This window comes from Myripristis murdjan, chromosome 5 (genome assembly GCF_902150065.1).
Source record: "Myripristis murdjan chromosome 5, fMyrMur1.1, whole genome shotgun sequence".
In the NCBI taxonomy this organism is placed as follows: Eukaryota; Metazoa; Chordata; class Actinopteri; order Holocentriformes; family Holocentridae; genus Myripristis; species Myripristis murdjan.
In genome coordinates, this window is record NC_043984.1 from 10,813,015 (window position 1) to 10,825,079 (window position 12,065).

The 12,065-nt window shown below is 40.7% G+C and overlaps 1 protein-coding gene across 1 annotated transcript in view; it reads right to left on the reverse strand.

Annotated features, from left to right (window-relative positions):
• The window catches only part of atp2b2 (ATPase plasma membrane Ca2+ transporting 2), a 74,291-nt gene that overhangs the window by 61,062 nt on the left and 1,164 nt on the right, over positions 1 to 12,065 (reverse strand). The window lies entirely within an intron of this gene.

Here is a 12,065-nt window from a genome sequence, read left to right on the forward strand (position 1 = left end):
TTTGAAAATATCTGCCTCAACATCAGTAGTTCCTGTGTGGCCAATCATAAGGAGCATTAAAAGATTATGTATGACATTCCTGATGACAATTTTACCTGTTGACTGGTTGACTGAAAACATCAATACTTGTGTATCTGTGTCAAAAGACAAAGAGCAGATTTATATCTCAGTATAGTGTAGAAGCTGAAGTGATCTATGTGGACATATAAGGAATGGCAGTGCCCAACATTTGTACTTTTGATGCTGTGCCCTTGGGTAAGTGTTACTATCTCTGTATTGGCAGCAACATCCCTATTCTCTTGGGTAAGGAAGAACAGGCTTACTTTCAGCGTCTTTTCATGCCTTTGGGCTTGGCGAGACAGATTGTCCTGCTGTGCTTATGTTGGCATGATTCTTTCCCACAGGATGAATTTTAAATGTTGAGAGTTGGTAACCCTGTACAGGGCAGGACAGCATCTATATGTGGTTCCTGTGCTACTGTGCCCTTGGGCAAGACAAGGTAATATCTGTGTAATTCTCCTCTACCGTATACATCTGAAGTTGAGAGAAGGTGCCTCTATGCCCCTGAGCAAGGCAGGGCTGGATCTGTTTCAAGGCTGGATCTGTATGTGTGCCCTTGGGAAGGAAGAGTTTCTGTCTGTGTGTTGGCAGCAGTGGTACCACCCCTGTTCTGCCCCAGAGCGGGAGAAGTGAGAGGTCAACTCAGGAAAGAGCTGACATGGAGGGAAACAAGCCGCTTATAGCCTAGGACTCTGCATATCCAGCTAAAAGCATCGCCACGCCTGTCAAGTCGCTATCCATCCTCGTAGCTTCAAGCAGCCAGTTCAGATTCAGGACATTTCATAGGACAAGAACTTCATGTGGATACATAACTGTGACCTAGGACAGAGGAGCATTTGGAGATGTCTCCTCAGGCTAGAGTTTTCAGGCATTGACTGAACTTGTCTAGCACCAGACTTCCCATGCAAGCTCGAACAAAAGTAATGAGGCAGAAGAACAGCCTGGTGCTTAAGAGTTTTGTAACAGAGTGCACTGGTACAACAGCCAAGAATCCTGTCTAAGAGCCCATGAGCAAAACACTGAACCCTCACCTGTTCATTAAATGTACACTAAATTATGCTGAGTGTCAGTTAAATGCCTAAAATTTAAAAATAGTCCAAGCCTTTAAAAGATGAAGAAAGAACCACACTGAACTTTGAGAAAATAAGAAAAAATGGATATTATTTTCGTCTTTGGCAAAAATGATTCAGCACTACACCTCAGATACACCTCACCTCAGATGATCAGCATCTTCAAGTCAGTTTAACTGAGACCAAAGCCAGCTTGGTCTGCAATCCGAATAAAATACCATGTTGCATCTCATTGTACTTTCGGCATTAATTAAATTGCATAATGACAATGCAGTCACTATGCAATGGAACAATAAAAATAACACATTATAGCTAATTGATGCCGCTTGATGTGAAAAAGATGGCCTGTATAATTATACATTTACAGCAGAGGTGAAATTGTCAATGCAATGGAATAAACAATAATCTGTAATCTCTTATGTTACTGAAAACTGGCATGAATATATAAATGAGTGACTTAAAGAGTCATTTCATTCAAGATCCAAATCTATCTAGTTGTTGGGACACTCTTTTTTGAAATTATTTGTATATTACAATATTTATTTATTTTATTTTTCAGGGAAGTTGACTAAGCACATAATATGCCCTTTTCTCAGCAAATCGCTGCTACACACCTGGGAGCTGACCTGCACAACCACAGTCGATTGTTCTATAGTTTCATTCATGTCTGTGTACCATTCTGCACACTACACTATACTCTCACACAGGCACACAGACACACATACTGTACACATACAGTTGTGAGTCAGCAGTAGGAACTATGGGAACCGGCCAGTAGAGTCTGGTTTATGGTATCTGTCCTTTTAATTCAGTCAGGCATCTCCTGGGACAGCTGACTTCACTGCAGGCCATGTCCAGTATCTCTGTGCCTCTCTCTCTCTCTCTCTCTCTCTCTCTCTCTGTGTGTGTGTGTGTGTGTGTGTGTGTGTGTGTGTGTGTGTATGTGTCTGTCTGGAAGACTCTCTGACAAGCTGAAATGTAACAGGAGAGAGTTCACACTGCAGCAACATAACCACTGTACAGTATGAGTAGCCTATATTGTACATAAAACAACTATATTTTTGCACATAATTTTTGGTTAACTTTGGTTAATTTTTGGTTAACAATAAGCTTATGGAAATCTAAAGCCTTTTCATTATCTCTCCTTCATATACATTGCATCCCTCTTTTATCTATTAATCTATTTATTATTGCTTTTTGACCTTGAAAAAATGTCTTCTACAACTAGAAAGAAAAAACCTCAGTTGTCTCAAAGCTTAAAAATTATTCTCTGTAACTCGCTACTCCACTAGTCTGCTACTCCTCATCTACATCTCCTTCCTTGTGAGTATTATAAATTTAATAAAAAGAATCAATAAAGATTAATGTCCTTAAGCTGGACTCACTACATTAGTGTATTACATGTAAAGAGTAAATGTCAGTAACTTGATGTGCAGAAATCGAAGAATTTCAATTTCAAATCTTCATGTGAGAAATGACTGCTCGTATGGAAATGTTCATGGAAATGTTCATGAGCCACTGTTGTTGTTTTTGTTATTTTTAGCTCCTGGTCATCTTTTTGCAGAGTTAAAATTTTCTGCCATTTTTTCAAGGATGCCTCATTAGCTGATTTGGGTTTGAGAAACTGCTCCTTATAAACTCCATCACATATTCCTAACCTGCAGCACATCTTCTTGAAATGCATACAGAGCACCACTGCTGACTGACTGACTAACTGCAATCTGTGTCATAATACTAATTCAGTCGGCCTCAAGGTCATTGCTACTGTACTGTACAAGAACACCTGTGTGTGTACTGGTGTGTGTGTGTGTGTGTGTGTGTGTGTGTGTGTGTGTGTGTGTGTGAATAAGTCTGTGTATATGTGTGTCTGCCCATGATGCAGTCTCCTCCCTTGCAGAGCAAAATGGCTGTGCATCATTTATAATCTGTCCTCAGAGAGCCATTGCTCTCCCCTCTCTGCCTCTCTTTTATAACCTCCCTCCCATTCCCTCTCTTTCTACCTCTTCAATCCCTTTTTTACAAAACTGTCAGTGAAGGGAAGAAGAGAGGAAAGGAGAGGAGAGGAGTAGAGGAGTGGAGTTGTGGAGCTGGAGAAATTGTCCTTATTAAAGAGACGGTGGCTCCATGTGAGAGATCCCTTGTGGGACCGAGATTAAATAGACTGTGTCAGAGGGGAATGTGCTCACAGTGCTGCGACCGGAGGACGCGATTAGTATGATCATCAGGGATGGATAAAGGAGGGGTGGAGGAGGAAAAGAGAGGGAGCAAGGAGGAGAGGTGGGATGAGGGACAAACAGACAAGAGGGATAGAGGAGAGGAGGAGGAGATGGAAAGGAGGGGCTGAAAAGGGAGTAGAGAAGGACAAACAGAAACACAGAAAAAGGGCTTACAGACTGAACTAAGGACTTAATTTTATTACAAGGGAGGGGTAGAAGAGAAGGATTAGGAAGAGGAAAGGGAGAAGAAAGAGAAAGAGGGAGAAAGGAGCAAAGGAGAAGAAGAACTCAGTGCATGCTGGGATAGGCTCCAGTCCCACAGCATCCATGAGTGGGAATAAGTGGTTATAGAAAATTAATGGACGGAAAGGAGAAGATGTGGGACGAAGGAAGAAAGAACAGAAAGTAAGGAGCGGAAGTGGAAAAGCATAAGGATTGTTACAGTTGAATTGTGCAGTGGAGAAGATGGGAGAAGGGGAGAGAAAGAAATGGAGAAAAAAGAGGTTCAAGACATATGTATGGAAGTTACAGAAGAGGAAATGACAGAAATGGGTGTAGATTAAGAGAAGAACATAACAGAGTGGAATATGCAGTTGAAGTTGATAGTTTGACTTTATTGATAACACAGAGAGAAACATCTACATTACTGAAATACCACAAGTGAAATGACACAATACACAGCAAAAGCACAACCACAATACTGCTCACACATATGAAACACAGTATATATATGGTACTAGAGGAAGTTGCAACGATAGAAGGAGAGAGAAGGTCTGTAAGGAATGGGACAAAGGATTGTAGATCTACCTCTTGCATTGCTTGCTGGATATGGAGAAAGAACCTGGCATCTGGATACAGTGTGTAATATGGAGCAAAAATGAGGACAGAAAAATCTCAACATCTTCTCCCTGTTCTCCCAATTGCTTCACATGCCATTTCCTCCACCTTCCCTTCTTTCCCTCACTCCATTCTCCCTCTCCTCCTCTTGATTTTTTTCTTATGCTCCATGCCTACATCTTCTTCTGCCCCCCACTTTCATCCAAACCACAAACCCCAACAACACAACCACATATACACACACAACATCTATGTCCTTAACAACAAGGCAATATCACTGGAGAAAATGTATGCACATATATAGATCACCGCTTACAGATCAATAAATTTATGTGCATCATTTTGAATTAAGTTTTGATAAACATGGTTTTGCAGCCTATCTCAGTGTCTTCACTGCTTACATAACAACCACCAACAACCTCCTCCCATGAGAAATGCATGCACTGTGTATCATGGATCATCTAGTCACCATCACCCAATTTCCTCACCGCCATAAAAAGGCCATATGAGGTTACTGTATGTCCCTCAGGGGGCTGCTTTAAAGACAGATGGCTAAAGGTGAAACTGCCCTTGATCAACTGACCATCACCTGCATTTTTGCAAGCCTCTGTCTTCACTTGTGGAGAAGCACTGTGCTCTGTGTTATTAAAAGTGAAACAGCTCAACCAGCGACCAAAATAATTGGATTATTATCTTAGTAATTACTTAAGACATCACTAAGCGCTGTCTTTACTTTAACACAAAGAAAATTAATTACCAATCAAGAACCAACCTTTGAAATATTGCTCATAAAATGCTCCATTAGTTTTATGTGCTAAAACAGGACTTAAATATCCCAAGTTGTGAAAATGCTGTGCTACTTTCACAGGTTTTTTACCTTGTTACTAACTTAGCAGAGAAGTGAGAGTAGAAGACAGACAATGAAGGTTATGGATGTAGAGCAGGTCTATTTAGGCTAGGCTGTACACTGGCCCTCTGGGACACCGACGACCAGCACACGGAAATAGAAATGGGAGCAGAGGAGAGAAACGAGGGATGGGAGAGAGGTATAAGGTAGGATGGGAGGGAGGGGAGAGAAGAAGGTAGAGATGGAGCAAGAGAAAAGAGAGGAAAGGTGGAAGGAGGAAACAGGATGTGACAGAGACAGAGAGAAAGAGGTGGGAGGAGGGAGAAAACAAAGGTGACAAAGGAAGGTTGGCAGGGTTGATTAGCAGGAGCTCTGTAGGTGACAGGGAGAGGCTAGGATGAGAGGAAGCGAGACAGAGGGCGTGGATAGATCACAGAGGCAAAGCTGAGGCAGCTGGGATCAGGACACAGGGATGGCTGGATGAAAGGAGGAGGAATTTTATACCATTTGGGGGAAGGAGGAAGTGAAAATACATCCACAGTGGGTTGCAGTAGATGATAAAAAAGGATAGATGCGGGGGTAGAGGAATGAGTTGGAGATGAGAGGGGGTGGAGGCCGGCGACAGACAATGTTCAGGGAGATTTGTAGCTGATGGAGGAAGAGGAGGGGCTACAATCAGGGCAACTGGGATGTGGAAAGGAGATGAAGAAGATTGAGGGATGGGGGATGGATGGAAATGTGCAATAGCTCAGTATGAGTTATTAAAAGCGAAATATTGCTGAATTTCAATGTTAGAATAAATCATTCTTCTACCCTACTGAATGTTCCGTTTGTACTATTTATTTCCATTATTACCATTTCCCATAGCCAGATGCATGAGATAGCACCCTAGAGTGTGTGATGTCACACTAATGTACAGCTCCACAGAAAATGAAGAGTAAAACATTAAAAAGGTGACCGTCACAATAGCAGGGCTGATCCTCTGGGGATAAGAGCAGATGTCATGCTTTGAAATTGATCGTAATTGATTGGAGTAAACTATATGTGCCAAATACCAAATAGGTACTAAATATGTCTCTTACTGATTGTCACTGGACCACTCCTATAAATTGACTAAACTGTTCCATGCAAAAAAAAAATAAATAAAAATAAATAAACAAATATGTCTATAAATCTTCACAAATGATTGATACTCCCTAATACTCCCCTCTGGGTCATAAAATCAAATCAATTCCAAACAGCATTAAATTAGAGGGAAAAAAATCTATCTCACATTACTGTCCCACTCTGTACTCAAATCCATGCATGTTGCCTGAAAATGCTCTCCCAGTAGCAGGCGTCCAGACTCTTTGCATATGAAGTATCCTACCAATGTACCATGTGATATTCTTTGCCTCCTTTTTCTCGCATGGCCTGGCAATCCAGAGAGCACCATCCTGCCCTTGCTTTCTCACCACATTAAAGACAATCAATGCCCTACTTGCCCTCTCACCCCTCCTTGATCCCCACCCTCAGGGACCAACTATCCTTCAAGCATTCTCTCACCATCCCTTGCTCCCTACCCTTGAGGACTCATCTAGGTCCCGATGAGCTTCCTACTCTCCCTAGAGAGCAGGGTGGCACCATCAGCACCCATCCACCCTCCTGTCTCCTATCCCATGAGAAGCGGGTCATACCCTGAGCAGCTTCCTGCCACCTTCTCTTACCACTGTAGTCCAACATCTCATGTGGCTACAGAATGACTCATGCTATTCACTCGCTGGCTGGCACAGAGTAACGCTACCCTCTTCACCCGGGTGTCACCTACAAGGCAACACATAGGTAACTACATCCTGGGTGCTGGTACAGCAGGAGCAAAGCTACTGAGAAAGCAAGATGGAGGAGGGTGTGACAGGAAAATCATCAACATTGTAAAACTGGATATACCAGTTTATCCTGACTGCAAAAATTATTGCAGTCTTTGCAATTGTCACTATCCTAGAGCAAGATGATCATCATATATATACAAAAACATCATAATCCTCATTCCGTCCTATGCTACTGCATACATTGCTGTTGGGTGAAAACCTTGTACTGTAACTCCAATTTTGGTGACTTTCATCCTTTAAGTTTCGCTTAAGGATTACTTACTCATCTGTGGGAGAAAATTCTCTTGATATTATGAAAACTATCAAAACCAATTGCATAACTAAAAAATGCATTGTTTTCAAATTAAAAACAAGGCTGTTTTTTTTCTTAGCTGCTAAACAGTTTTGGAATGGAAGGGTTTCACCCACAACAGCAGTATTTACTTCTGCAAGATATGGATTTTATATTTCTTGATTACTTCTCTTAATTCATTCTATTGGTTATGCAGTGATAGTTACTGTAAAAGAATCGAATCTTTCATCTGTGCCCCATCTACTCTGTCTTGCTGATGTGAGCATATTTTGATTCTTTATTAGATGCCACGAGAAGATAAATAATCATGAAAAGATTAATAAAATTCCACATACAAAAAATGTCACTCAAGTATCTGTCTGCCGGACCCCTAAGTGAGTCCTCTAAGGGACAAAGCACCAGCACAGAAGTGACACTCTGGTTTGTCTTAAGGCATGCCATACAGGGTGAGACTTCCTCATTAGATACATTTCTATATTCACAGGGGCACCATGTAACTATGCTGACATTAAGTTCTGAGGGCTATAGTCACTCATGTAGTGTTAGCATCATGTTAAAGTGCTGGTAGGCTATATGAGGCTAATAGGTCAACCATGCTGAAGGCCTTACACTATCACAGCCCCGCCTCTGGGTAACACACACATTACACACATCATACATGATGACAGCAGGCCATACAGCATATCTGCAAGGATAATTACCACGATCATATTTCTGAGGTAACATATGTTCTGTGGAGCAACCACACAGCACACAGGGGGCTCCACACAGCATGAACATAGATACACCTGGGAACACTAATGCAAATAGCACCAGATAGCATTACTCAGTTTCCACTTACCTCCCAATGAGGGATAATAATAATGAATTATAAGCATGAATATTGATTAGCAGGGTGAGGGAAGCTGACAACTTTCTTGTTAGCAGTAGAATTTAGGCAGTACAAACATACTCCTAATAAATGTATATCACTCATTCGCAACAGTGCCTGTAATGATATAACAGATTATTTATCCAAAATCCTTATGGACAGAAAGTATGAAAATTGAAAAGCTACTTTTTTATACTAAGAACCTGTATATTGTTAGTGTGAAAGCCTAGTCTTTGGATTGATGGAACTATACATTGTTTTATGAGCCTTATAAATGTTCTGAGTGAGGTGTATGGTATAATTAGGACTCAATGGAATTGTTATGCTATATATTGCTTCTGTAGGATGAAACGTTTTAAGCTCATGGGCTGCATTCAGTTTGTCATTTCATCGCAGCATCGTTTAGTGGTGCATACAGACTAATCATAAAAAATAAAACAAATCATTTCATGAAAATTATGGTGCTCCCATTTCTATGCAAAATTCAGCTTCATTTTAGTGTTATTGTAATGCTTTGGGTTACTGGGTTAGTATTTTGTACACAAATAAAAAATGATTCAAGTATCTAATCAGGATGCACCAACGAATGAGGAAATGAAATTATTATTGCATGTTGATTACAAGAATATTTGCAACTGCAGTTTAGTTTCATTTCAGTGTAATTGCAATATGGTGAGCATTTACAGTTTTATTCGGATGTTGTAGATATGATGATGGCCTGTCAGCACTATATCCACTCAGTCTTCAATTATATTCTATTTTTATTAGGTGCTGTGACTGATAATCATTGTTTATTGAATATATATATATATATATATATATATATATATATCCCCAATATGAACACGTGGAGTTATGTACTTAACAAAAAAAGGTGAAATAACTGAAAACATGTTTTCTATTCTAGTTTCTCCAAAATAGCCACCCTTTGCTCTGATTACTGCTTTGCACACTCTTGGCATTCTCTCGATGAGCTTCAAGAGGTAGTCACCTGAAATGGTTTTCCAACAGTCTTGAAGGAGTTCCCAGAGGTATTTAGCACTTGTTGGCCCCTTTACCTTCACTCTGCAGTCCAGCTCACCCCAAACCATCTCGATTGGGTTCAGGTCCGGTGACTGTGGAGGCCAGGTCATCTGCCGCAGCACTCCATCACTCTCCTTCTTGGTCAAATAGCCCTTAGACAGCCTGGAGGTGTGTTTGGGGTCATTGTCCTGTTGAAAAATAAATGATGGTCCAACTAAACGCAAACCGGATGGGATGGCATGTCGTTGCAGGATGCTGTGGTAGCCATGCTGGTTCAGTGTGCCTTCAATTTTGAATAAATCCCCAACAGTGTCACCAGCAAAACACCCCCACACCATCACACCTCCTCCTCCATGCTTCACAGTGGGAACCAGGCATGTGGAATCCATCCGAATCAATCCATTCACCTTTTCTGCGTCTCACAAAGACACGGCGGTTGGAACCAAAGATCTCAAATTTGGACTCATCAGACCAAAGCACAGATTTCCACTGGTCTAATGTCCATTCCTTGTGTTTCTTGTCCCAAACAAATCTCTTCTGCTTGTTGCCTCTCCTTAGCAGTGGTTTCCTAGCAGCTATTTGACCATGAAGGCCTGATTCACGCGGTCTCCTCTTAAAAGTTGTTCTAGAGATGGGTCTGCTGCTAGAACTCTGTGTGGCATTTATCTGGTCTCTGATCTGAGCTGCGGTTAACTTGCGATTTGTGAGGCTGGTGACTCGGATGAACTTGTCCTCAGAAGCAGAGGTGACTCTTGGTCTTCCTTTCCTGGGTCGGTCCTCATGTGTGCCAGTTTCGTTGTAGCGCTTGATGGTTTTTGCGACTCCACTTGGGGACACATTTAAAGTTTTTGCAATTTTCCGGACTGACTGACCTTCATTTCTTAAAGTAATGACGGCCGCTCGTTTTTCTTTAGTTAGCTGATTGGTTCTTGCCATAATATGAATTTTAACAGTTGTCCAATAGGGCTGTCGGCTGTGTAGTAACCTGACTTCTGCACAACACAACTGATGGTCCCAACTCCATTGATAAAGCAAGAAATTCCACTAATTAACCCTGATAAGGCACACCTGTGAAGTGAAAACCATTTCAGGTGACTACCTCTTGAAGCTCATCGAGAGAATGCCAAGAGTGTGCAAAGCAGTAATCAGAGCAAAGGGTGGCTATTTTGAAGAAACTAGAATAGAAAACATGTTTTCAGTTATTTCACCTTTTTTTGTTAAGTACATAACTCCACGTGTTCATTCATAGTTTTGATGCCTTCAGTGAGAATCTACAATGTAAATAGTCATGAAAATAAAGAAAGCGCACTGAATGAGAAGGTGTGTCCAAACTTTTGGCCTGTATATATATATATATATATATATACATATATTCATATATTCATATATTTTCCATTCTTATATTTTCTTGCTGTAGGCATTACTACCAAGTGACCTAGAAGTGGTGCTATTGGATGAAATGGCCAGGAAACACAATCTTCTGTACCTGTCGGCCTATAAGGTTACAGGATACCTCTGATGTCACACAGGTGCCTACATGAATACTGATCAGTGATCCTAGTGTCAGGACAGGTGAATGATTTCAACAGTTATAAATATTCAATACACAGATGAAGCCATTATTAGAAGACCCATTTTTTGTATGCTCTCTATACTGCTGTTTTGCTGTTTCTTCATACCCAAATGCAGTTATTCAGAAAGTCCAACAGTAATGAAATATAGATTATAATACGACTGGCTTGTACAATGAAGAATAGGGTATTTCAATATTTTTAGCCTAAAGATGATATTGTGGAAAAGATAGGGTGTGTGTGATGAAATGCACATGAGAAGAATTCCGCTGTGGTTGAGTGAACTGGCACTACCACATGCTGTTATGCAATATGTTCCTCTCTTTTTTAATATCTTCTCCACATTCTGCAAAGAAAAATAATATTGCTAATGTCTCAACTGCCCTGCATCCCTTAGGCCTGGGACACATATACTGTGAGTGCATTTTGTGTGTGACACTGAACATCTTGCTTTTCATTTTGATGGCCATAGAAACAAATCAGACTGTGGGAGCAGCGCAGCACTGTGTCCTGAACATGTTGCTGCAGCAGCTCTGCAACTAGAGTTTAGAAGAAGAGCCTATTTTTTCAGCTTGCTGCAGGCAGAAAGCACAGCGAAAAATAGACTTTTTGACAAAACGACTGTGAAGTAAGTACTTCTCACACATGGAGGGTATATTTAAATAATTGCTGCATTTTGTTATTGTGAATATCTTAATTAGAATCTTCATATTGTACTTCACGAGACTAGCTGGAAGAAATTTGGTAATCCATGTGTACTGTATTGTTGTCTCCTTCCCTGCAAGTTTTCCAATCAAATACTCACCAGAATTTGACATTTATCCACTTTGAGGGGTACTGCAGGCATCTAGTAGATCTATATCCTACAGTAACAAAGTGTTCCCAATTCCGATTTACCAAAATAGAAGTATCATACACCATAAAAACTGTCACATTTGTCTCATATTATTATATGTCAAGCCATCATAATTTAATCCATCTATTTTGCTTTATCATTTTATTTTGGATCAAATAATCAAATAAACCATGTGTCAGTTCAGAATCATTGTAGCTGCTATCTATTCAACACATTTTATTTTGGTAAAATGGCAGTTGGAAACAACTTTGATGTCAAGAACTGACAGCATTGGCCAGAGCTCCAATGAAGTACAAGGATGGATAACACAAAAATGATCCTCAAAAAAGAACAGTATCTTGAGCTCTATGACCCTCAAAATCCATTTTATACGGATAAGAAGGAAAAGGCCTGAGATGCTGCTGCCTCAGCTGCTCAAGTGGACAAGTTCTGGTAGTGCATCCTCTCTTACCTCAGTGTACTGACTTGTCTGTGTACTCAACTTAAGAAAATGTACTTGCTTTATGCTGAAATAGTGGGGTTAGTAGCAGCAGGTAAAGCTTGCCGTGTGAATG